General features: G+C 53.1%; 47 non-coding genes across 47 annotated transcripts; 23 read left to right on the top strand and 24 right to left on the bottom strand.

Moving 5' to 3' along the window:
- Positions 1–56: 56 nt before the first annotated feature.
- Trnai-uau (transfer RNA isoleucine (anticodon UAU)) lies at positions 57–148 on the bottom strand. The gene is given in 2 exon segments: positions 57–92; positions 111–148. It is a non-coding gene; the product is annotated as a tRNA-Ile (tRNA).
- A 378-nt stretch (positions 149–526) lies between these two features.
- Positions 527–599, top strand: Trnar-acg (transfer RNA arginine (anticodon ACG)). Its single transcript has one exon. It is a non-coding gene; the product is annotated as a tRNA-Arg (tRNA).
- Positions 600–1,203: 604 nt separating this feature from the next.
- Trnad-guc (transfer RNA aspartic acid (anticodon GUC)) lies at positions 1,204–1,275 on the bottom strand. The gene has a single exon. It is a non-coding gene; the product is annotated as a tRNA-Asp (tRNA).
- A 107-nt stretch (positions 1,276–1,382) lies between these two features.
- On the bottom strand, positions 1,383–1,474 carry Trnai-uau (transfer RNA isoleucine (anticodon UAU)). Its single transcript is given in 2 exon segments — positions 1,383–1,418; positions 1,437–1,474. It is a non-coding gene; the product is annotated as a tRNA-Ile (tRNA).
- Positions 1,475–1,852: 378 nt separating this feature from the next.
- Trnar-acg (transfer RNA arginine (anticodon ACG)) lies at positions 1,853–1,925 on the top strand. The gene has a single exon. It is a non-coding gene; the product is annotated as a tRNA-Arg (tRNA).
- Positions 1,926–2,212: 287 nt separating this feature from the next.
- Trnam-cau (transfer RNA methionine (anticodon CAU)) lies at positions 2,213–2,284 on the top strand. The gene has a single exon. It is a non-coding gene; the product is annotated as a tRNA-Met (tRNA).
- A 245-nt stretch (positions 2,285–2,529) lies between these two features.
- Positions 2,530–2,601, bottom strand: Trnad-guc (transfer RNA aspartic acid (anticodon GUC)). The gene has a single exon. It is a non-coding gene; the product is annotated as a tRNA-Asp (tRNA).
- Positions 2,602–2,708: 107 nt separating this feature from the next.
- Positions 2,709–2,800, bottom strand: Trnai-uau (transfer RNA isoleucine (anticodon UAU)). The gene is given in 2 exon segments: positions 2,709–2,744; positions 2,763–2,800. It is a non-coding gene; the product is annotated as a tRNA-Ile (tRNA).
- Positions 2,801–3,178: 378 nt separating this feature from the next.
- Trnar-acg (transfer RNA arginine (anticodon ACG)) lies at positions 3,179–3,251 on the top strand. The gene has a single exon. It is a non-coding gene; the product is annotated as a tRNA-Arg (tRNA).
- Positions 3,252–3,538: 287 nt separating this feature from the next.
- Positions 3,539–3,610, top strand: Trnam-cau (transfer RNA methionine (anticodon CAU)). The gene has a single exon. It is a non-coding gene; the product is annotated as a tRNA-Met (tRNA).
- Positions 3,611–3,855: 245 nt separating this feature from the next.
- Positions 3,856–3,927, bottom strand: Trnad-guc (transfer RNA aspartic acid (anticodon GUC)). Its single transcript has one exon. It is a non-coding gene; the product is annotated as a tRNA-Asp (tRNA).
- Positions 3,928–4,034: 107 nt separating this feature from the next.
- Trnai-uau (transfer RNA isoleucine (anticodon UAU)) lies at positions 4,035–4,126 on the bottom strand. Its single transcript is given in 2 exon segments — positions 4,035–4,070; positions 4,089–4,126. It is a non-coding gene; the product is annotated as a tRNA-Ile (tRNA).
- Positions 4,127–4,504: 378 nt separating this feature from the next.
- On the top strand, positions 4,505–4,577 carry Trnar-acg (transfer RNA arginine (anticodon ACG)). The gene has a single exon. It is a non-coding gene; the product is annotated as a tRNA-Arg (tRNA).
- Positions 4,578–4,864: 287 nt separating this feature from the next.
- Positions 4,865–4,936, top strand: Trnam-cau (transfer RNA methionine (anticodon CAU)). The gene has a single exon. It is a non-coding gene; the product is annotated as a tRNA-Met (tRNA).
- Positions 4,937–5,181: 245 nt separating this feature from the next.
- Positions 5,182–5,253, bottom strand: Trnad-guc (transfer RNA aspartic acid (anticodon GUC)). Its single transcript has one exon. It is a non-coding gene; the product is annotated as a tRNA-Asp (tRNA).
- A 107-nt stretch (positions 5,254–5,360) lies between these two features.
- On the bottom strand, positions 5,361–5,452 carry Trnai-uau (transfer RNA isoleucine (anticodon UAU)). Its single transcript is given in 2 exon segments — positions 5,361–5,396; positions 5,415–5,452. It is a non-coding gene; the product is annotated as a tRNA-Ile (tRNA).
- Positions 5,453–5,830: 378 nt separating this feature from the next.
- Positions 5,831–5,903, top strand: Trnar-acg (transfer RNA arginine (anticodon ACG)). Its single transcript has one exon. It is a non-coding gene; the product is annotated as a tRNA-Arg (tRNA).
- A 287-nt stretch (positions 5,904–6,190) lies between these two features.
- Positions 6,191–6,262, top strand: Trnam-cau (transfer RNA methionine (anticodon CAU)). The gene has a single exon. It is a non-coding gene; the product is annotated as a tRNA-Met (tRNA).
- Positions 6,263–6,507: 245 nt separating this feature from the next.
- Positions 6,508–6,579, bottom strand: Trnad-guc (transfer RNA aspartic acid (anticodon GUC)). The gene has a single exon. It is a non-coding gene; the product is annotated as a tRNA-Asp (tRNA).
- A 107-nt stretch (positions 6,580–6,686) lies between these two features.
- On the bottom strand, positions 6,687–6,758 carry Trnad-guc (transfer RNA aspartic acid (anticodon GUC)). The gene has a single exon. It is a non-coding gene; the product is annotated as a tRNA-Asp (tRNA).
- Positions 6,759–6,865: 107 nt separating this feature from the next.
- Positions 6,866–6,957, bottom strand: Trnai-uau (transfer RNA isoleucine (anticodon UAU)). Its single transcript is given in 2 exon segments — positions 6,866–6,901; positions 6,920–6,957. It is a non-coding gene; the product is annotated as a tRNA-Ile (tRNA).
- Positions 6,958–7,335: 378 nt separating this feature from the next.
- Positions 7,336–7,408, top strand: Trnar-acg (transfer RNA arginine (anticodon ACG)). Its single transcript has one exon. It is a non-coding gene; the product is annotated as a tRNA-Arg (tRNA).
- A 287-nt stretch (positions 7,409–7,695) lies between these two features.
- Positions 7,696–7,767, top strand: Trnam-cau (transfer RNA methionine (anticodon CAU)). Its single transcript has one exon. It is a non-coding gene; the product is annotated as a tRNA-Met (tRNA).
- A 245-nt stretch (positions 7,768–8,012) lies between these two features.
- Trnad-guc (transfer RNA aspartic acid (anticodon GUC)) lies at positions 8,013–8,084 on the bottom strand. Its single transcript has one exon. It is a non-coding gene; the product is annotated as a tRNA-Asp (tRNA).
- Positions 8,085–8,191: 107 nt separating this feature from the next.
- Trnai-uau (transfer RNA isoleucine (anticodon UAU)) lies at positions 8,192–8,283 on the bottom strand. Its single transcript is given in 2 exon segments — positions 8,192–8,227; positions 8,246–8,283. It is a non-coding gene; the product is annotated as a tRNA-Ile (tRNA).
- Positions 8,284–8,661: 378 nt separating this feature from the next.
- Positions 8,662–8,734, top strand: Trnar-acg (transfer RNA arginine (anticodon ACG)). The gene has a single exon. It is a non-coding gene; the product is annotated as a tRNA-Arg (tRNA).
- A 287-nt stretch (positions 8,735–9,021) lies between these two features.
- Positions 9,022–9,093, top strand: Trnam-cau (transfer RNA methionine (anticodon CAU)). The gene has a single exon. It is a non-coding gene; the product is annotated as a tRNA-Met (tRNA).
- Positions 9,094–9,338: 245 nt separating this feature from the next.
- Positions 9,339–9,410, bottom strand: Trnad-guc (transfer RNA aspartic acid (anticodon GUC)). The gene has a single exon. It is a non-coding gene; the product is annotated as a tRNA-Asp (tRNA).
- A 107-nt stretch (positions 9,411–9,517) lies between these two features.
- On the bottom strand, positions 9,518–9,609 carry Trnai-uau (transfer RNA isoleucine (anticodon UAU)). The gene is given in 2 exon segments: positions 9,518–9,553; positions 9,572–9,609. It is a non-coding gene; the product is annotated as a tRNA-Ile (tRNA).
- A 378-nt stretch (positions 9,610–9,987) lies between these two features.
- On the top strand, positions 9,988–10,060 carry Trnar-acg (transfer RNA arginine (anticodon ACG)). Its single transcript has one exon. It is a non-coding gene; the product is annotated as a tRNA-Arg (tRNA).
- Positions 10,061–10,347: 287 nt separating this feature from the next.
- On the top strand, positions 10,348–10,419 carry Trnam-cau (transfer RNA methionine (anticodon CAU)). Its single transcript has one exon. It is a non-coding gene; the product is annotated as a tRNA-Met (tRNA).
- A 245-nt stretch (positions 10,420–10,664) lies between these two features.
- Positions 10,665–10,736, bottom strand: Trnad-guc (transfer RNA aspartic acid (anticodon GUC)). Its single transcript has one exon. It is a non-coding gene; the product is annotated as a tRNA-Asp (tRNA).
- A 107-nt stretch (positions 10,737–10,843) lies between these two features.
- Trnai-uau (transfer RNA isoleucine (anticodon UAU)) lies at positions 10,844–10,935 on the bottom strand. Its single transcript is given in 2 exon segments — positions 10,844–10,879; positions 10,898–10,935. It is a non-coding gene; the product is annotated as a tRNA-Ile (tRNA).
- A 378-nt stretch (positions 10,936–11,313) lies between these two features.
- Positions 11,314–11,386, top strand: Trnar-acg (transfer RNA arginine (anticodon ACG)). The gene has a single exon. It is a non-coding gene; the product is annotated as a tRNA-Arg (tRNA).
- Positions 11,387–11,673: 287 nt separating this feature from the next.
- On the top strand, positions 11,674–11,745 carry Trnam-cau (transfer RNA methionine (anticodon CAU)). Its single transcript has one exon. It is a non-coding gene; the product is annotated as a tRNA-Met (tRNA).
- Positions 11,746–11,990: 245 nt separating this feature from the next.
- Positions 11,991–12,062, bottom strand: Trnad-guc (transfer RNA aspartic acid (anticodon GUC)). Its single transcript has one exon. It is a non-coding gene; the product is annotated as a tRNA-Asp (tRNA).
- A 107-nt stretch (positions 12,063–12,169) lies between these two features.
- On the bottom strand, positions 12,170–12,261 carry Trnai-uau (transfer RNA isoleucine (anticodon UAU)). Its single transcript is given in 2 exon segments — positions 12,170–12,205; positions 12,224–12,261. It is a non-coding gene; the product is annotated as a tRNA-Ile (tRNA).
- Positions 12,262–12,639: 378 nt separating this feature from the next.
- On the top strand, positions 12,640–12,712 carry Trnar-acg (transfer RNA arginine (anticodon ACG)). Its single transcript has one exon. It is a non-coding gene; the product is annotated as a tRNA-Arg (tRNA).
- Positions 12,713–12,999: 287 nt separating this feature from the next.
- Positions 13,000–13,071, top strand: Trnam-cau (transfer RNA methionine (anticodon CAU)). Its single transcript has one exon. It is a non-coding gene; the product is annotated as a tRNA-Met (tRNA).
- Positions 13,072–13,316: 245 nt separating this feature from the next.
- On the bottom strand, positions 13,317–13,388 carry Trnad-guc (transfer RNA aspartic acid (anticodon GUC)). Its single transcript has one exon. It is a non-coding gene; the product is annotated as a tRNA-Asp (tRNA).
- Positions 13,389–13,495: 107 nt separating this feature from the next.
- Positions 13,496–13,587, bottom strand: Trnai-uau (transfer RNA isoleucine (anticodon UAU)). The gene is given in 2 exon segments: positions 13,496–13,531; positions 13,550–13,587. It is a non-coding gene; the product is annotated as a tRNA-Ile (tRNA).
- A 378-nt stretch (positions 13,588–13,965) lies between these two features.
- On the top strand, positions 13,966–14,038 carry Trnar-acg (transfer RNA arginine (anticodon ACG)). The gene has a single exon. It is a non-coding gene; the product is annotated as a tRNA-Arg (tRNA).
- A 287-nt stretch (positions 14,039–14,325) lies between these two features.
- Positions 14,326–14,397, top strand: Trnam-cau (transfer RNA methionine (anticodon CAU)). Its single transcript has one exon. It is a non-coding gene; the product is annotated as a tRNA-Met (tRNA).
- Positions 14,398–14,642: 245 nt separating this feature from the next.
- Positions 14,643–14,714, bottom strand: Trnad-guc (transfer RNA aspartic acid (anticodon GUC)). The gene has a single exon. It is a non-coding gene; the product is annotated as a tRNA-Asp (tRNA).
- A 107-nt stretch (positions 14,715–14,821) lies between these two features.
- Positions 14,822–14,913, bottom strand: Trnai-uau (transfer RNA isoleucine (anticodon UAU)). The gene is given in 2 exon segments: positions 14,822–14,857; positions 14,876–14,913. It is a non-coding gene; the product is annotated as a tRNA-Ile (tRNA).
- Positions 14,914–15,291: 378 nt separating this feature from the next.
- Trnar-acg (transfer RNA arginine (anticodon ACG)) lies at positions 15,292–15,364 on the top strand. Its single transcript has one exon. It is a non-coding gene; the product is annotated as a tRNA-Arg (tRNA).
- Positions 15,365–15,651: 287 nt separating this feature from the next.
- Positions 15,652–15,723, top strand: Trnam-cau (transfer RNA methionine (anticodon CAU)). Its single transcript has one exon. It is a non-coding gene; the product is annotated as a tRNA-Met (tRNA).
- Positions 15,724–15,866: the final 143 nt, after the last annotated feature.

Below are 15,866 nucleotides of genomic sequence, written 5' to 3'. Positions count from 1 at the left end.
CATCTCAAACCTAGCCTCCTGTTGCTGTCAGGGACAGCTGCTATGAAATAAAAGTATGCCCCAGGTGAGGCTCGAACTCACAACCCCGGCATTGCTCACGGCTACTGCCTTATAAGTACCGTGCGCTAACCAATTGCGCCACTGGGGCTACAACACAGCGCTCTCAGTTAGCGGTATTCACTTTGCTGCAAACCAGTGGTGGCCACAGAAACATACGATCGCCACCTGATGCCATACTGCGACTTTGGCACCTGACTACCAATGCTTCGTGCTATTCTTGTTTCATATGCTACGCTTACATGCACATCAACCGGCTCTCGTCGTCGAGAAAACGCGGGAAAACGCGCGCCTTGCCTTCTGCTACCTGTCGAACAGCGAGAGCAGATGCGTGGCAAGCTCTAAGCTCTGCAGGCGCACTGCGGCCACGCAGCTGCACGAAAGGTACCTTCCTTGGGAGCTTGCTCAGCCATGGAGAACACGTTTCTTAGCCAATTGCACTTGTCTCGTAGAAAGAAGTGCTGCCATTGGCCCTGTGGCGCAACGGATAACGCGTCTGACTACGGATCAGAAGATTCCAGGTTCGAATCCTGGCAGGGTCGGCATTTTGTTAGTTGCCGACGCGTAGCTGGGCAGTGGATTTCGTATGTCGCCGCATCGTGGAGTGCTTTGTTGCTCCTGTGCATCTCGCAGCTGCATGTCGAGTCGATCGTGGTAAATATCGCTGCCTGCAAGCGTCAGCGTAGCGTCAGTCGAGCAAAGTCGAGACAAGTCAAGCTGAGAGCTGTAGGAGATGATACGCAATTAAATACAGGCGTGTGAAAGCGACGCAGACAACACTTCCCAAGTGTCCCACGTCACGTGGCGAAGAGCGGGCGCAAGCCTAGCCAGCAGAGTGGCGCAGTGGGAGCGTGCTGGGCCCATAACCCAGAGGTCCGTGGATCGAAACCACGCCCTGCTAAAACTATTTATTTTGCGGACTGCGTCGAGCTCTATTATTACGCCCACAGCGTGGGCTGGGGTGCTTTGACTCAGCGTTAACAGCAAACCCCGTAATTCTGAAGTGTGAAGAATGCGAGAACCACTTCCTAAGATGTAGCATTTTTTAAGATTTCGCACCAACTACACTCCACGGTCGCAAAGTTAATGCTCTTACGACCCCCATACGGGCAACACTCGAACAGGTTTGTGAGATAAAAATCGCACCTCCCCGGCGGGGAATCGAACCCCGGTCTCCCGCGTGACAGGCGGGGATACTAACCACTATACTACCGAGGAAGACGCAGCTAGCGTCTCGAATGCACAATTATGTTACTCAAATAGCTGATACATCTCAAACCTAGCCTCCTGTTGCTGTCAGGGACAGCTGCTATGAAATAAAAGTATGCCCCAGGTGAGGCTCGAACTCACAACCCCGGCATTGCTCACGGCTACTGCCTTATAAGTACCGTGCGCTAACCAATTGCGCCACTGGGGCTACAACACAGCGCTCTCAGTTAGCGGTATTCACTTTGCTGCAAACCAGTGGTGGCCACAGAAACATACGATCGCCACCTGATGCCATACTGCGACTTTGGCACCTGACTACCAATGCTTCGTGCTATTCTTGTTTCATATGCTACGCTTACATGCACATCAACCGGCTCTCGTCGTCGAGAAAACGCGGGAAAACGCGCGCCTTGCCTTCTGCTACCTGTCGAACAGCGAGAGCAGATGCGTGGCAAGCTCTAAGCTCTGCAGGCGCACTGCGGCCACGCAGCTGCACGAAAGGTACCTTCCTTGGGAGCTTGCTCAGCCATGGAGAACACGTTTCTTAGCCAATTGCACTTGTCTCGTAGAAAGAAGTGCTGCCATTGGCCCTGTGGCGCAACGGATAACGCGTCTGACTACGGATCAGAAGATTCCAGGTTCGAATCCTGGCAGGGTCGGCATTTTGTTAGTTGCCGACGCGTAGCTGGGCAGTGGATTTCGTATGTCGCCGCATCGTGGAGTGCTTTGTTGCTCCTGTGCATCTCGCAGCTGCATGTCGAGTCGATCGTGGTAAATATCGCTGCCTGCAAGCGTCAGCGTAGCGTCAGTCGAGCAAAGTCGAGACAAGTCAAGCTGAGAGCTGTAGGAGATGATACGCAATTAAATACAGGCGTGTGAAAGCGACGCAGACAACACTTCCCAAGTGTCCCACGTCACGTGGCGAAGAGCGGGCGCAAGCCTAGCCAGCAGAGTGGCGCAGTGGGAGCGTGCTGGGCCCATAACCCAGAGGTCCGTGGATCGAAACCACGCTCTGCTAAAACTATTTATTTTGCGGACTGCGTCGAGCTCTATTATTACGCCCACAGCGTGGGCTGGGGTGCTTTGACTCAGCGTTAACAGCAAACCCCGTAATTCTGAAGTGTGAAGAATGCGAGAACCACTTCCTAAGATGTAGCATTTTTTAAGATTTCGCACCAACTACACTCCACGGTCGCAAAGTTAATGCTCTTACGACCCCCATACGGGCAACACTCGAACAGGTTTGTGAGATAAAAATCGCACCTCCCCGGCGGGGAATCGAACCCCGGTCTCCCGCGTGACAGGCGGGGATACTAACCACTATACTACCGAGGAAGACGCAGCTAGCGTCTCGAATGCACAATTATGTTACTCAAATAGCTGATACATCTCAAACCTAGCCTCCTATTGCTGTCAGGGACAGCTGCTATGAAATAAAAGTATGCCCCAGGTGAGGCTCGAACTCACAACCCCGGCATTGCTCACGGCTACTGCCTTATAAGTACCGTGCGCTAACCAATTGCGCCACTGGGGCTACAACACAGCGCTCTCAGTTAGCGGTATTCACTTTGCTGCAAACCAGTGGTGGCCACAGAAACATACGATCGCCACCTGATGCCATACTGCGACTTTGGCACCTGACTACCAATGCTTCGTGCTATTCTTGTTTCATATGCTACGCTTACATGCACATCAACCGGCTCTCGTCGTCGAGAAAACGCGGGAAAACGCGCGCCTTGCCTTCTGCTACCTGTCGAACAGCGAGAGCAGATGCGTGGCAAGCTCTAAGCTCTGCAGGCGCACTGCGGCCACGCAGCTGCACGAAAGGTACCTTCCTTGGGAGCTTGCTCAGCCATGGAGAACACGTTTCTTAGCGAATTGCACTTGTCTCGTAGAAAGAAGTGCTGCCATTGGCCCTGTGGCGCAACGGATAACGCGTCTGACTACGGATCAGAAGATTCCAGGTTCGAATCCTGGCAGGGTCGGCATTTTGTTAGTTGCCGACGCGTAGCTGGGCAGTGGATTTCGTATGTCGCCGCATCGTGGAGTGCTTTGTTGCTCCTGTGCATCTCGCAGCTGCATGTCGAGTCGATCGTGGTAAATATCGCTGCCTGCAAGCGTCAGCGTAGCGTCAGTCGAGCAAAGTCGAGACAAGTCAAGCTGAGAGCTGTAGGAGATGATACGCAATTAAATACAGGCGTGTGAAAGCGACGCAGACAACACTTCCCAAGTGTCCCACGTCACGTGGCGAAGAGCGGGCGCAAGCCTAGCCAGCAGAGTGGCGCAGTGGGAGCGTGCTGGGCCCATAACCCAGAGGTCCGTGGATCGAAACCACGCTCTGCTAAAATTATTTATTTTGCGGACTGCGTCGAGCTCTATTATTACGCCCACAGCGTGGGCTGGGGTGCTTTGACTCAGCGTTAACAGCAAACCCCGTAATTCTGAAGTGTGAAGAATGCGAGAACCACTTCCTAAGATGTAGCATTTTTTAAGATTTCGCACCAACTACACTCCACGGTCGCAAAGTTAATGCTCTTACGACCCCCATACGGGCAACACTCGAACAGGTTTGTGAGATAAAAATCGCACCTCCTCGGCGGGGAATCGAACCCCGGTCTCCCGCGTGACAGGCGGGGATACTAACCACTATACTACCGAGGAAGACGCAGCTAGCGTCTCGAATGCACAATTATGTTACTCAAATAGCTGATACATCTCAAACCTAGCCTCCTGTTGCTGTCAGGGACAGCTGCTATGAAATAAAAGTATGCCCCAGGTGAGGCTCGAACTCACAACCCCGGCATTGCTCACGGCTACTGCCTTATAAGTACCGTGCGCTAACCAATTGCGCCACTGGGGCTACAACACAGCGCTCTCAGTTAGCGGTATTCACTTTGCTGCAAACCAGTGGTGGCCACAGAAACATACGATCGCCACCTGATGCCATACTGCGACTTTGGCACCTGACTACCAATGCTTCGTGCTATTCTTGTTTCATATGCTACGCTTACATGCACATCAACCGGCTCTCGTCGTCGAGAAAACGCGGGAAAACGCGCGCCTTGCCTTCTGCTACCTGTCGAACAGCGAGAGCAGATGCGTGGCAAGCTCTAAGCTCTGCAGGCGCACTGCGGCCACGCAGCTGCACGAAAGGTACCTTCCTTGGGAGCTTGCTCAGCCATGGAGAACACGTTTCTTAGCGAATTGCACTTGTCTCGTAGAAAGAAGTGCTGCCATTGGCCCTGTGGCGCAACGGATAACGCGTCTGACTACGGATCAGAAGATTCCAGGTTCGAATCCTGGCAGGGTCGGCATTTTGTTAGTTGCCGACGCGTAGCTGGGCAGTGGATTTCGTATGTCGCCGCATCGTGGAGTGCTTTGTTGCTCCTGTGCATCTCGCAGCTGCATGTCGAGTCGATCGTGGTAAATATCGCTGCCTGCAAGCGTCAGCGTAGCGTCAGTCGAGCAAAGTCGAGACAAGTCAAGCTGAGAGCTGTAGGAGATGATACGCAATTAAATACAGGCGTGTGAAAGCGACGCAGACAACACTTCCCAAGTGTCCCACGTCACGTGGCGAAGAGCGGGCGCAAGCCTAGCCAGCAGAGTGGCGCAGTGGGAGCGTGCTGGGCCCATAACCCAGAGGTCCGTGGATCGAAACCACGCTCTGCTAAAATTATTTATTTTGCGGACTGCGTCGAGCTCTATTATTACGCCCACAGCGTGGGCTGGGGTGCTTTGACTCAGCGTTAACAGCAAACCCCGTAATTCTGAAGTGTGAAGAATGCGAGAACCACTTCCTAAGATGTAGCATTTTTTAAGATTTCGCACCAACTACACTCCACGGTCGCAAAGTTAATGCTCTTACGACCCCCATACGGGCAACACTCGAACAGCTTTGTGAGATAAAAATCGCACCTCCCCGGCGGGGAATCGAACCCCGGTCTCCCGCGTGACAGGCGGGGATACTAACCACTATACTACCGAGGAAGACGCAGCTAGCGTCTCGAATGCACAATTATGTTACTCAAATAGCTGATACATCTCAAACCTAGCCTCCTGTTGCTGTCAGAGACAGCTGCTATGAAATAAAAGTATGCCCCAGGTGAGGCTCGAACTCACAACCCCGGCATTGCTCACGGCTACTGCCTTATAAGTACCGTGCGCTAACCAATTGCGCCACTGGGGCTACAACACAGCGCTCTCAGTTAGCGGTATTCACTTTGCTGCAAACCAGTGGTGGCCACAGAAACATACGATCGCCACCTGATGCCATACTGCGACTTTGGCACCTGACTACCAATGCTTCGTGCTATTCTTGTTTCATATGCTACGCTTACATGCACATCAACCGGCTCTCGTCGTCGAGAAAACGCGGGAAAACGCGCGCCTTGCCTTCTGCTACCTGTCGAACAGCGAGAGCAGATGCGTGGCAAGCTCTAAGCTCTGCAGGCGCACTGCGGCCACGCAGCTGCACGAAAGGTACCTTCCTTGGGAGCTTGCTCAGCCATGGAGAACACGTTTCTTAGCGAATTGCACTTGTCTCGTAGAAAGAAGTGCTGCCATTGGCCCTGTGGCGCAACGGATAACGCGTCTGACTACGGATCAGAAGATTCCAGGTTCGAATCCTGGCAGGGTCGGCATTTTGTTAGTTGCCGACGCGTAGCTGGGCAGTGGATTTCGTATGTCGCCGCATCGTGGAGTGCTTTGTTGCTCCTGTGCATCTCGCAGCTGCATGTCGAGTCGATCGTGGTAAATATCGCTGCCTGCAAGCGTCAGCGTAGCGTCAGTCGAGCAAAGTCGAGACAAGTCAAGCTGAGAGCTGTAGGAGATGATACGCAATTAAATACAGGCGTGTGAAAGCGACGCAGACAACACTTCCCAAGTGTCCCACGTCACGTGGCGAAGAGCGGGCGCAAGCCTAGCCAGCAGAGTGGCGCAGTGGGAGCGTGCTGGGCCCATAACCCAGAGGTCCGTGGATCGAAACCACGCTCTGCTAAAATTATTTATTTTGCGGACTGCGTCGAGCTCGATTATTACGCCCACAGCGTGGGCTGGGGTGCTTTGACTCAGCGTTAACAGCAAACCCCGTAATTCTGAAGTGTGAAGAATGCGAGAACCACTTCCTAAGATGTAGCATTTTTTAAGATTTCGCACCAACTACACTCCACGGTCGCAAAGTTAATGCTCTTACGACCCCCATACGGGCAACACTCGAACAGGTTTGTGAGATAAAAATCGCACCTCCCCGGCGGGGAATCGAACCCCGGTCTCCCGCGTGACAGGCGGGGATACTAACCACTATACTACCGAGGATGCGCTGTAGACAGGTGCCCTTGTGCGAGAGATATGGTGCTAGTAGCCGCAAACGTCCTACACTAAGTTCGGCGAATGATAGAGCAGCAATTAAAAATCGGATGTGCCTCCCCGGCGGGGAATCGAACCCCGGTCTCCCGCGTGACAGGCGGGGATACTAACCACTATACTACCGAGGAAGACGCAGCTAGCGTCTCGAATGCACAATTATGTTACTCAAATAGCTGATACATCTCAAACCTAGCCTCCTGTTGCTGTCAGGGACAGCTGCTATGAAATAAAAGTATGCCCCAGGTGAGGCTCGAACTCACAACCCCGGCATTGCTCACGGCTACTGCCTTATAAGTACCGTGCGCTAACCAATTGCGCCACTGGGGCTACAACACAGCGCTCTCAGTTAGCGGTATTCACTTTGCTGCAAACCAGTGGTGGCCACAGAAACATACGATCGCCACCTGATGCCATACTGCGACTTTGGCACCTGACTACCAATGCTTCGTGCTATTCTTGTTTCATATGCTACGCTTACATGCACATCAACCGGCTCTCGTCGTCGAGAAAACGCGGGAAAACGCGCGCCTTGCCTTCTGCTACCTGTCGAACAGCGAGAGCAGATGCGTGGCAAGCTCTAAGCTCTGCAGGCGCACTGCGGCCACGCAGCTGCACGAAAGGTACCTTCCTTGGGAGCTTGCTCAGCCATGGAGAACACGTTTCTTAGCGAATTGCACTTGTCTCGTAGAAAGAAGTGCTGCCATTGGCCCTGTGGCGCAACGGATAACGCGTCTGACTACGGATCAGAAGATTCCAGGTTCGAATCCTGGCAGGGTCGGCATTTTGTTAGTTGCCGACGCGTAGCTGGGCAGTGGATTTCGTATGTCGCCGCATCGTGGAGTGCTTTGTTGCTCCTGTGCATCTCGCAGCTGCATGTCGAGTCGATCGTGGTAAATATCGCTGCCTGCAAGCGTCAGCGTAGCGTCAGTGGAGCAAAGTCGAGACAAGTCAAGCTGAGAGCTGTAGGAGATGATACGCAATTAAATACAGGCGTGTGAAAGCGACGCAGACAACACTTCCCAAGTGTCCCACGTCACGTGGCGAAGAGCGGGCGCAAGCCTAGCCAGCAGAGTGGCGCAGTGGAAGCGTGCTGGGCCCATAACCCAGAGGTCCGTGGATCGAAACCACGCTCTGCTAAAATTATTTATTTTGCGGACTGCGTCGAGCTCGATTATTACGCCCACAGCGTGGGCTGGGGTGCTTTGACTCAGCGTTAACAGCAAACCCCGTAATTCTGAAGTGTGAAGAATGCGAGAACCACTTCCTAAGATGTAGCATTTTTTAAGATTTCGCACCAACTACACTCCACGGTCGCAAAGTTAATGCTCTTACGACCCCCATACGGGCAACACTCGAACAGGTTTGTGAGATAAAAATCGCACCTCCCCGGCGGGGAATCGAACCCCGGTCTCCCGCGTGACAGGCGGGGATACTAACCACTATACTACCGAGGAAGACGCAGCTAGCGTCTCGAATGCACAATTATGTTACTCAAATAGCTGATACATCTCAAACCTAGCCTCCTGTTGCTGTCAGAGACAGCTGCTATGAAATAAAAGTATGCCCCAGGTGAGGCTCGAACTCACAACCCCGGCATTGCTCACGGCTACTGCCTTATAAGTACCGTGCGCTAACCAATTGCGCCACTGGGGCTACAACACAGCGCTCTCAGTTAGCGGTATTCACTTTGCTGCAAACCAGTGGTGGCCACAGAAACATACGATCGCCACCTGATGCCATACTGCGACTTTGGCACCTGACTACCAATGCTTCGTGCTATTCTTGTTTCATATGCTACGCTTACATGCACATCAACCGGCTCTCGTCGTCGAGAAAACGCGGGAAAACGCGCGCCTTGCCTTCTGCTACCTGTCGAACAGCGAGAGCAGATGCGTGGCAAGCTCTAAGCTCTGCAGGCGCACTGCGGCCACGCAGCTGCACGAAAGGTACCTTCCTTGGGAGCTTGCTCAGCCATGGAGAACACGTTTCTTAGCGAATTGCACTTGTCTCGTAGAAAGAAGTGCTGCCATTGGCCCTGTGGCGCAACGGATAACGCGTCTGACTACGGATCAGAAGATTCCAGGTTCGAATCCTGGCAGGGTCGGCATTTTGTTAGTTGCCGACGCGTAGCTGGGCAGTGGATTTCGTATGTCGCCGCATCGTGGAGTGCTTTGTTGCTCCTGTGCATCTCGCAGCTGCATGTCGAGTCGATCGTGGTAAATATCGCTGCCTGCAAGCGTCAGCGTAGCGTCAGTCGAGCAAAGTCGAGACAAGTCAAGCTGAGAGCTGTAGGAGATGATACGCAATTAAATACAGGCGTGTGAAAGCGACGCAGACAACACTTCCCAAGTGTCCCACGTCACGTGGCGAAGAGCGGGCGCAAGCCTAGCCAGCAGAGTGGCGCAGTGGAAGCGTGCTGGGCCCATAACCCAGAGGTCCGTGGATAGAAACCACGCTCTGCTAAAATTATTTATTTTGCGGACTGCGTCGAGCTCGATTATTACGCCCACAGCGTGGGCTGGGGTGCTTTGACTCAGCGTTAACAGCAAACCCCGTAATTCTGAAGTGTGAAGAATGCGAGAACCACTTCCTAAGATGTAGCATTTTTTAAGATTTCGCACCAACTACACTCCACGGTCGCAAAGTTAATGCTCTTACGACCCCCATACGGGCAACACTCGAACAGGTTTGTGAGATAAAAATCGCATCTCCCCGGCGGGGAATCGAACCCCGGTCTCCCGCGTGACAGGCGGGGATACTAACCACTATACTACCGAGGAAGACGCAGCTAGCGTCTCGAATGCACAATTATGTTACTCAAATAGCTGATACATCTCAAACCTAGCCTCCTGTTGCTGTCAGGGACAGCTGCTATGAAATAAAAGTATGCCCCAGGTGAGGCTCGAACTCACAACCCCGGCATTGCTCACGGCTACTGCCTTATAAGTACCGTGCGCTAACCAATTGCGCCACTGGGGCTACAACACAGCGCTCTCAGTTAGCGGTATTCACTTTGCTGCAAACCAGTGGTGGCCACAGAAACATACGATCGCCACCTGATGCCATACTGCGACTTTGGCACCTGACTACCAATGCTTCGTGCTATTCTTGTTTCATATGCTACGCTTACATGCACATCAACCGGCTCTCGTCGTCGAGAAAACGCGGGAAAACGCGCGCCTTGCCTTCTGCTACCTGTCGAACAGCGAGAGCAGATGCGTGGCAAGCTCTAAGCTCTGCAGGCGCACTGCGGCCACGCAGCTGCACGAAAGGTACCTTCCTTGGGAGCTTGCTCAGCCATGGAGAACACGTTTCTTAGCGAATTGCACTTGTCTCGTAGAAAGAAGTGCTGCCATTGGCCCTGTGGCGCAACGGATAACGCGTCTGACTACGGATCAGAAGATTCCAGGTTCGAATCCTGGCAGGGTCGGCATTTTGTTAGTTGCCGACGCGTAGCTGGGCAGTGGATTTCGTATGTCGCCGCATCGTGGAGTGCTTTGTTGCTCCTGTGCATCTCGCAGCTGCATGTCGAGTCGATCGTGGTAAATATCGCTGCCTGCAAGCGTCAGCGTAGCGTCAGTCGAGCAAAGTCGAGACAAGTCAAGCTGAGAGCTGTAGGAGATGATACGCAATTAAATACAGGCGTGTGAAAGCGACGCAGACAACACTTCCCAAGTGTCCCACGTCACGTGGCGAAGAGCGGGCGCAAGCCTAGCCAGCAGAGTGGCGCAGTGGAAGCGTGCTGGGCCCATAACCCAGAGGTCCGTGGATAGAAACCACGCTCTGCTAAAATTATTTATTTTGCGGACTGCGTCGAGCTCGATTATTACGCCCACAGCGTGGGCTGGGGTGCTTTGACTCAGCGTTAACAGCAAACCCCGTAATTCTGAAGTGTGAAGAATGCGAGAACCACTTCCTAAGATGTAGCATTTTTTAAGATTTCGCACCAACTACACTCCACGGTCGCAAAGTTAATGCTCTTACGACCCCCATACGGGCAACACTCGAACAGGTTTGTGAGATAAAAATCGCACCTCCCCGGCGGGGAATCGAACCCCGGTCTCCCGCGTGACAGGCGGGGATACTAACCACTATACTACCGAGGAAGACGCAGCTAGCGTCTCGAATGCACAATTATGTTACTCAAATAGCTGATACATCTCAAACCTAGCCTCCTGTTGCTGTCAGAGACAGCTGCTATGAAATAAAAGTATGCCCCAGGTGAGGCTCGAACTCACAACCCCGGCATTGCTCACGGCTACTGCCTTATAAGTACCGTGCGCTAACCAATTGCGCCACTGGGGCTACAACACAGCGCTCTCAGTTAGCGGTATTCACTTTGCTGCAAACCAGTGGTGGCCACAGAAACATACGATCGCCACCTGATGCCATACTGCGACTTTGGCACCTGACTACCAATGCTTCGTGCTATTCTTGTTTCATATGCTACGCTTACATGCACATCAACCGGCTCTCGTCGTCGAGAAAACGCGGGAAAACGCGCGCCTTGCCTTCTGCTACCTGTCGAACAGCGAGAGCAGATGCGTGGCAAGCTCTAAGCTCTGCAGGCGCACTGCGGCCACGCAGCTGCACGAAAGGTACCTTCCTTGGGAGCTTGCTCAGCCATGGAGAACACGTTTCTTAGCGAATTGCACTTGTCTCGTAGAAAGAAGTGCTGCCATTGGCCCTGTGGCGCAACGGATAACGCGTCTGACTACGGATCAGAAGATTCCAGGTTCGAATCCTGGCAGGGTCGGCATTTTGTTAGTTGCCGACGCGTAGCTGGGCAGTGGATTTCGTATGTCGCCGCATCGTGGAGTGCTTTGTTGCTCCTGTGCATCTCGCAGCTGCATGTCGAGTCGATCGTGGTAAATATCGCTGCCTGCAAGCGTCAGCGTAGCGTCAGTCGAGCAAAGTCGAGACAAGTCAAGCTGAGAGCTGTAGGAGATGATACGCAATTAAATACAGGCGTGTGAAAGCGACGCAGACAACACTTCCCAAGTGTCCCACGTCACGTGGCGAAGAGCGGGCGCAAGCCTAGCCAGCAGAGTGGCGCAGTGGAAGCGTGCTGGGCCCATAACCCAGAGGTCCGTGGATAGAAACCACGCTCTGCTAAAATTATTTATTTTGCGGACTGCGTCGAGCTCGATTATTACGCCCACAGCGTGGGCTGGGGTGCTTTGACTCAGCGTTAACAGCAAACCCCGTAATTCTGAAGTGTGAAGAATGCGAGAACCACTTCCTAAGATGTAGCATTTTTTAAGATTTCGCACCAACTACACTCCACGGTCGCAAAGTTAATGCTCTTACGACCCCCATACGGGCAACACTCGAACAGGTTTGTGAGATAAAAATCGCACCTCCCCGGCGGGGAATCGAACCCCGGTCTCCCGCGTGACAGGCGGGGATACTAACCACTATACTACCGAGGAAGACGCAGCTAGCGTCTCGAATGCACAATTATGTTACTCAAATAGCTGATACATCTCAAACCTAGCCTCCTGTTGCTGTCAGGGACAGCTGCTATGAAATAAAAGTATGCCCCAGGTGAGGCTCGAACTCACAACCCCGGCATTGCTCACGGCTACTGCCTTATAAGTACCGTGCGCTAACCAATTGCGCCACTGGGGCTACAACACAGCGCTCTCAGTTAGCGGTATTCACTTTGCTGCAAACCAGTGGTGGCCACAGAAACATACGATCGCCACCTGATGCCATACTGCGACTTTGGCACCTGACTACCAATGCTTCGTGCTATTCTTGTTTCATATGCTACGCTTACATGCACATCAACCGGCTCTCGTCGTCGAGAAAACGCGGGAAAACGCGCGCCTTGCCTTCTGCTACCTGTCGAACAGCGAGAGCAGATGCGTGGCAAGCTCTAAGCTCTGCAGGCGCACTGCGGCCACGCAGCTGCACGAAAGGTACCTTCCTTGGGAGCTTGCTCAGCCATGGAGAACACGTTTCTTAGCGAATTGCACTTGTCTCGTAGAAAGAAGTGCTGCCATTGGCCCTGTGGCGCAACGGATAACGCGTCTGACTACGGATCAGAAGATTCCAGGTTCGAATCCTGGCAGGGTCGGCATTTTGTTAGTTGCCGACGCGTAGCTGGGCAGTGGATTTCGTATGTCGCCGCATCGTGGAGTGCTTTGTTGCTCCTGTGCATCTCGCAGCTGCATGTCGAGTCGATCGTGGTAAATATCGCTGCCTGCAAGCGTCAGCGTAGCGTCAGTCGAGCAAAGTCGAGACAAGTCAAGCTGAGAGCTGTAGGAGATGATACGCAATTAAATACAGGCGTGTGAAAGCGACGCAGACAACACTTCCCAAGTGTCCCACGTCACGTGGCGAAGAGCGGGCGCAAGCCTAGCCAGCAGAGTGGCGCAGTGGAAGCGTGCTGGGCCCATAACCCAGAGGTCCGTGGATAGAAACCACGCTCTGCTAAAATTATTTATTTTGCGGACTGCGTCGAGCTCGATTATTACGCCCACAGCGTGGGCTGGGGTGCTTTGACTCAGCGTTAACAGCAAACACCGTAATTCTGAAGTGTGAAGAATGCGAGAACCACTTCCTAAGATGTAGCATTTTTTAAGATTTCGCACCAACTACACTCCACGGTCGCAAAGTTAATGCTCTTACGACCCCCATACGGGCAACACTCGAACAGGTTTGTGAGATAAAAATCGCACCTCCCCGGCGGGGAATCGAACCCCGGTCTCCCGCGTGACAGGCGGGGATACTAACCACTATACTACCGAGGAAGACGCAGCTAGCGTCTCGAATGCACAATTATGTTACTCAAATAGCTGATACATCTCAAACCTAGCCTCCTGTTGCTGTCAGGGACAGCTGCTATGAAATAAAAGTATGCCCCAGGTGAGGCTCGAACTCACAACCCCGGCATTGCTCACGGCTACTGCCTTATAAGTACCGTGCGCTAACCAATTGCGCCACTGGGGCTACAACACAGCGCTCTCAGTTAGCGGTATTCACTTTGCTGCAAACCAGTGGTGGCCACAGAAACATACGATCGCCACCTGATGCCATACTGCGACTTTGGCACCTGACTACCAATGCTTCGTGCTATTCTTGTTTCATATGCTACGCTTACATGCACATCAACCGGCTCTCGTCGTCGAGAAAACGCGGGAAAACGCGCGCCTTGCCTTCTGCTACCTGTCGAACAGCGAGAGCAGATGCGTGGCAAGCTCTAAGCTCTGCAGGCGCACTGCGGCCACGCAGCTGCACGAAAGGTACCTTCCTTGGGAGCTTGCTCAGCCATGGAGAACACGTTTCTTAGCGAATTGCACTTGTCTCGTAGAAAGAAGTGCTGCCATTGGCCCTGTGGCGCAACGGATAACGCGTCTGACTACGGATCAGAAGATTCCAGGTTCGAATCCTGGCAGGGTCGGCATTTTGTTAGTTGCCGACGCGTAGCTGGGCAGTGGATTTCGTATGTCGCCGCATCGTGGAGTGCTTTGTTGCTCCTGTGCATCTCGCAGCTGCATGTCGAGTCGATCGTGGTAAATATCGCTGCCTGCAAGCGTCAGCGTAGCGTCAGTGGAGCAAAGTCGAGACAAGTCAAGCTGAGAGCTGTAGGAGATGATACGCAATTAAATACAGGCGTGTGAAAGCGACGCAGACAACACTTCCCAAGTGTCCCACGTCACGTGGCGAAGAGCGGGCGCAAGCCTAGCCAGCAGAGTGGCGCAGTGGAAGCGTGCTGGGCCCATAACCCAGAGGTCCGTGGATAGAAACCACGCTCTGCTAAAATTATTTATTTTGCGGACTGCGTCGAGCTCGATTATTACGCCCACAGCGTGGGCTGGGGTGCTTTGACTCAGCGTTAACAGCAAACCCCGTAATTCTGAAGTGTGAAGAATGCGAGAACCACTTCCTAAGATGTAGCATTTTTTAAGATTTCGCACCAACTACACTCCACGGTCGCAAAGTTAATGCTCTTACGACCCCCATACGGGCAACACTCGAACAGGTTTGTGAGATAAAAATCGCACCTCCCCGGCGGGGAATCGAACCCCGGTCTCCCGCGTGACAGGCGGGGATACTAACCACTATACTACCGAGGAAGACGCAGCTAGCGTCTCGAATGCACAATTATGTTACTCAAATAGCTGATACATCTCAAACCTAGCCTCCTGTTGCTGTCAGGGACAGCTGCTATGAAATAAAAGTATGCCCCAGGTGAGGCTCGAACTCACAACCCCGGCATTGCTCACGGCTACTGCCTTATAAGTACCGTGCGCTAACCAATTGCGCCACTGGGGCTACAACACAGCGCTCTCAGTTAGCGGTATTCACTTTGCTGCAAACCAGTGGTGGCCACAGAAACATACGATCGCCACCTGATGCCATACTGCGACTTTGGCACCTGACTACCAATGCTTCGTGCTATTCTTGTTTCATATGCTACGCTTACATGCACATCAACCGGCTCTCGTCGTCGAGAAAACGCGGGAAAACGCGCGCCTTGCCTTCTGCTACCTGTCGAACAGCGAGAGCAGATGCGTGGCAAGCTCTAAGCTCTGCAGGCGCACTGCGGCCACGCAGCTGCACGAAAGGTACCTTCCTTGGGAGCTTGCTCAGCCATGGAGAACACGTTTCTTAGCGAATTGCACTTGTCTCGTAGAAAGAAGTGCTGCCATTGGCCCTGTGGCGCAACGGATAACGCGTCTGACTACGGATCAGAAGATTCCAGGTTCGAATCCTGGCAGGGTCGGCATTTTGTTAGTTGCCGACGCGTAGCTGGGCAGTGGATTTCGTATGTCGCCGCATCGTGGAGTGCTTTGTTGCTCCTGTGCATCTCGCAGCTGCATGTCGAGTCGATCGTGGTAAATATCGCTGCCTGCAAGCGTCAGCGTAGCGTCAGTCGAGCAAAGTCGAGACAAGTCAAGCTGAGAGCTGTAGGAGATGATACGCAATTAAATACAGGCGTGTGAAAGCGACGCAGACAACACTTCCCAAGTGTCCCACGTCACGTGGCGAAGAGCGGGCGCAAGCCTAGCCAGCAGAGTGGCGCAGTGGAAGCGTGCTGGGCCCATAACCCAGAGGTCCGTGGATAGAAACCACGCTCTGCTAAAATTATTTATTTTGCGGACTGCGTCGAGCTCGATTATTACGCCCACAGCGTGGGCTGGGGTGCTTTGACTCAGCGTTAACAGCAAACCCCGTAATTCTGAAGTGTGAAGAATGCGAGAACCACTTCCTAAGATGTAGCATTT

Source organism: Schistocerca serialis, unplaced genomic scaffold (assembly GCF_023864345.2).
Source record: "Schistocerca serialis cubense isolate TAMUIC-IGC-003099 unplaced genomic scaffold, iqSchSeri2.2 HiC_scaffold_1265, whole genome shotgun sequence".
NCBI lineage: Eukaryota > Metazoa > Arthropoda > Insecta > Orthoptera > Acrididae > Schistocerca > Schistocerca serialis.
The sequence above is the reverse complement of the archived record's forward strand: the minus strand, read 5'-3'. Positions and strand labels throughout refer to the sequence as shown.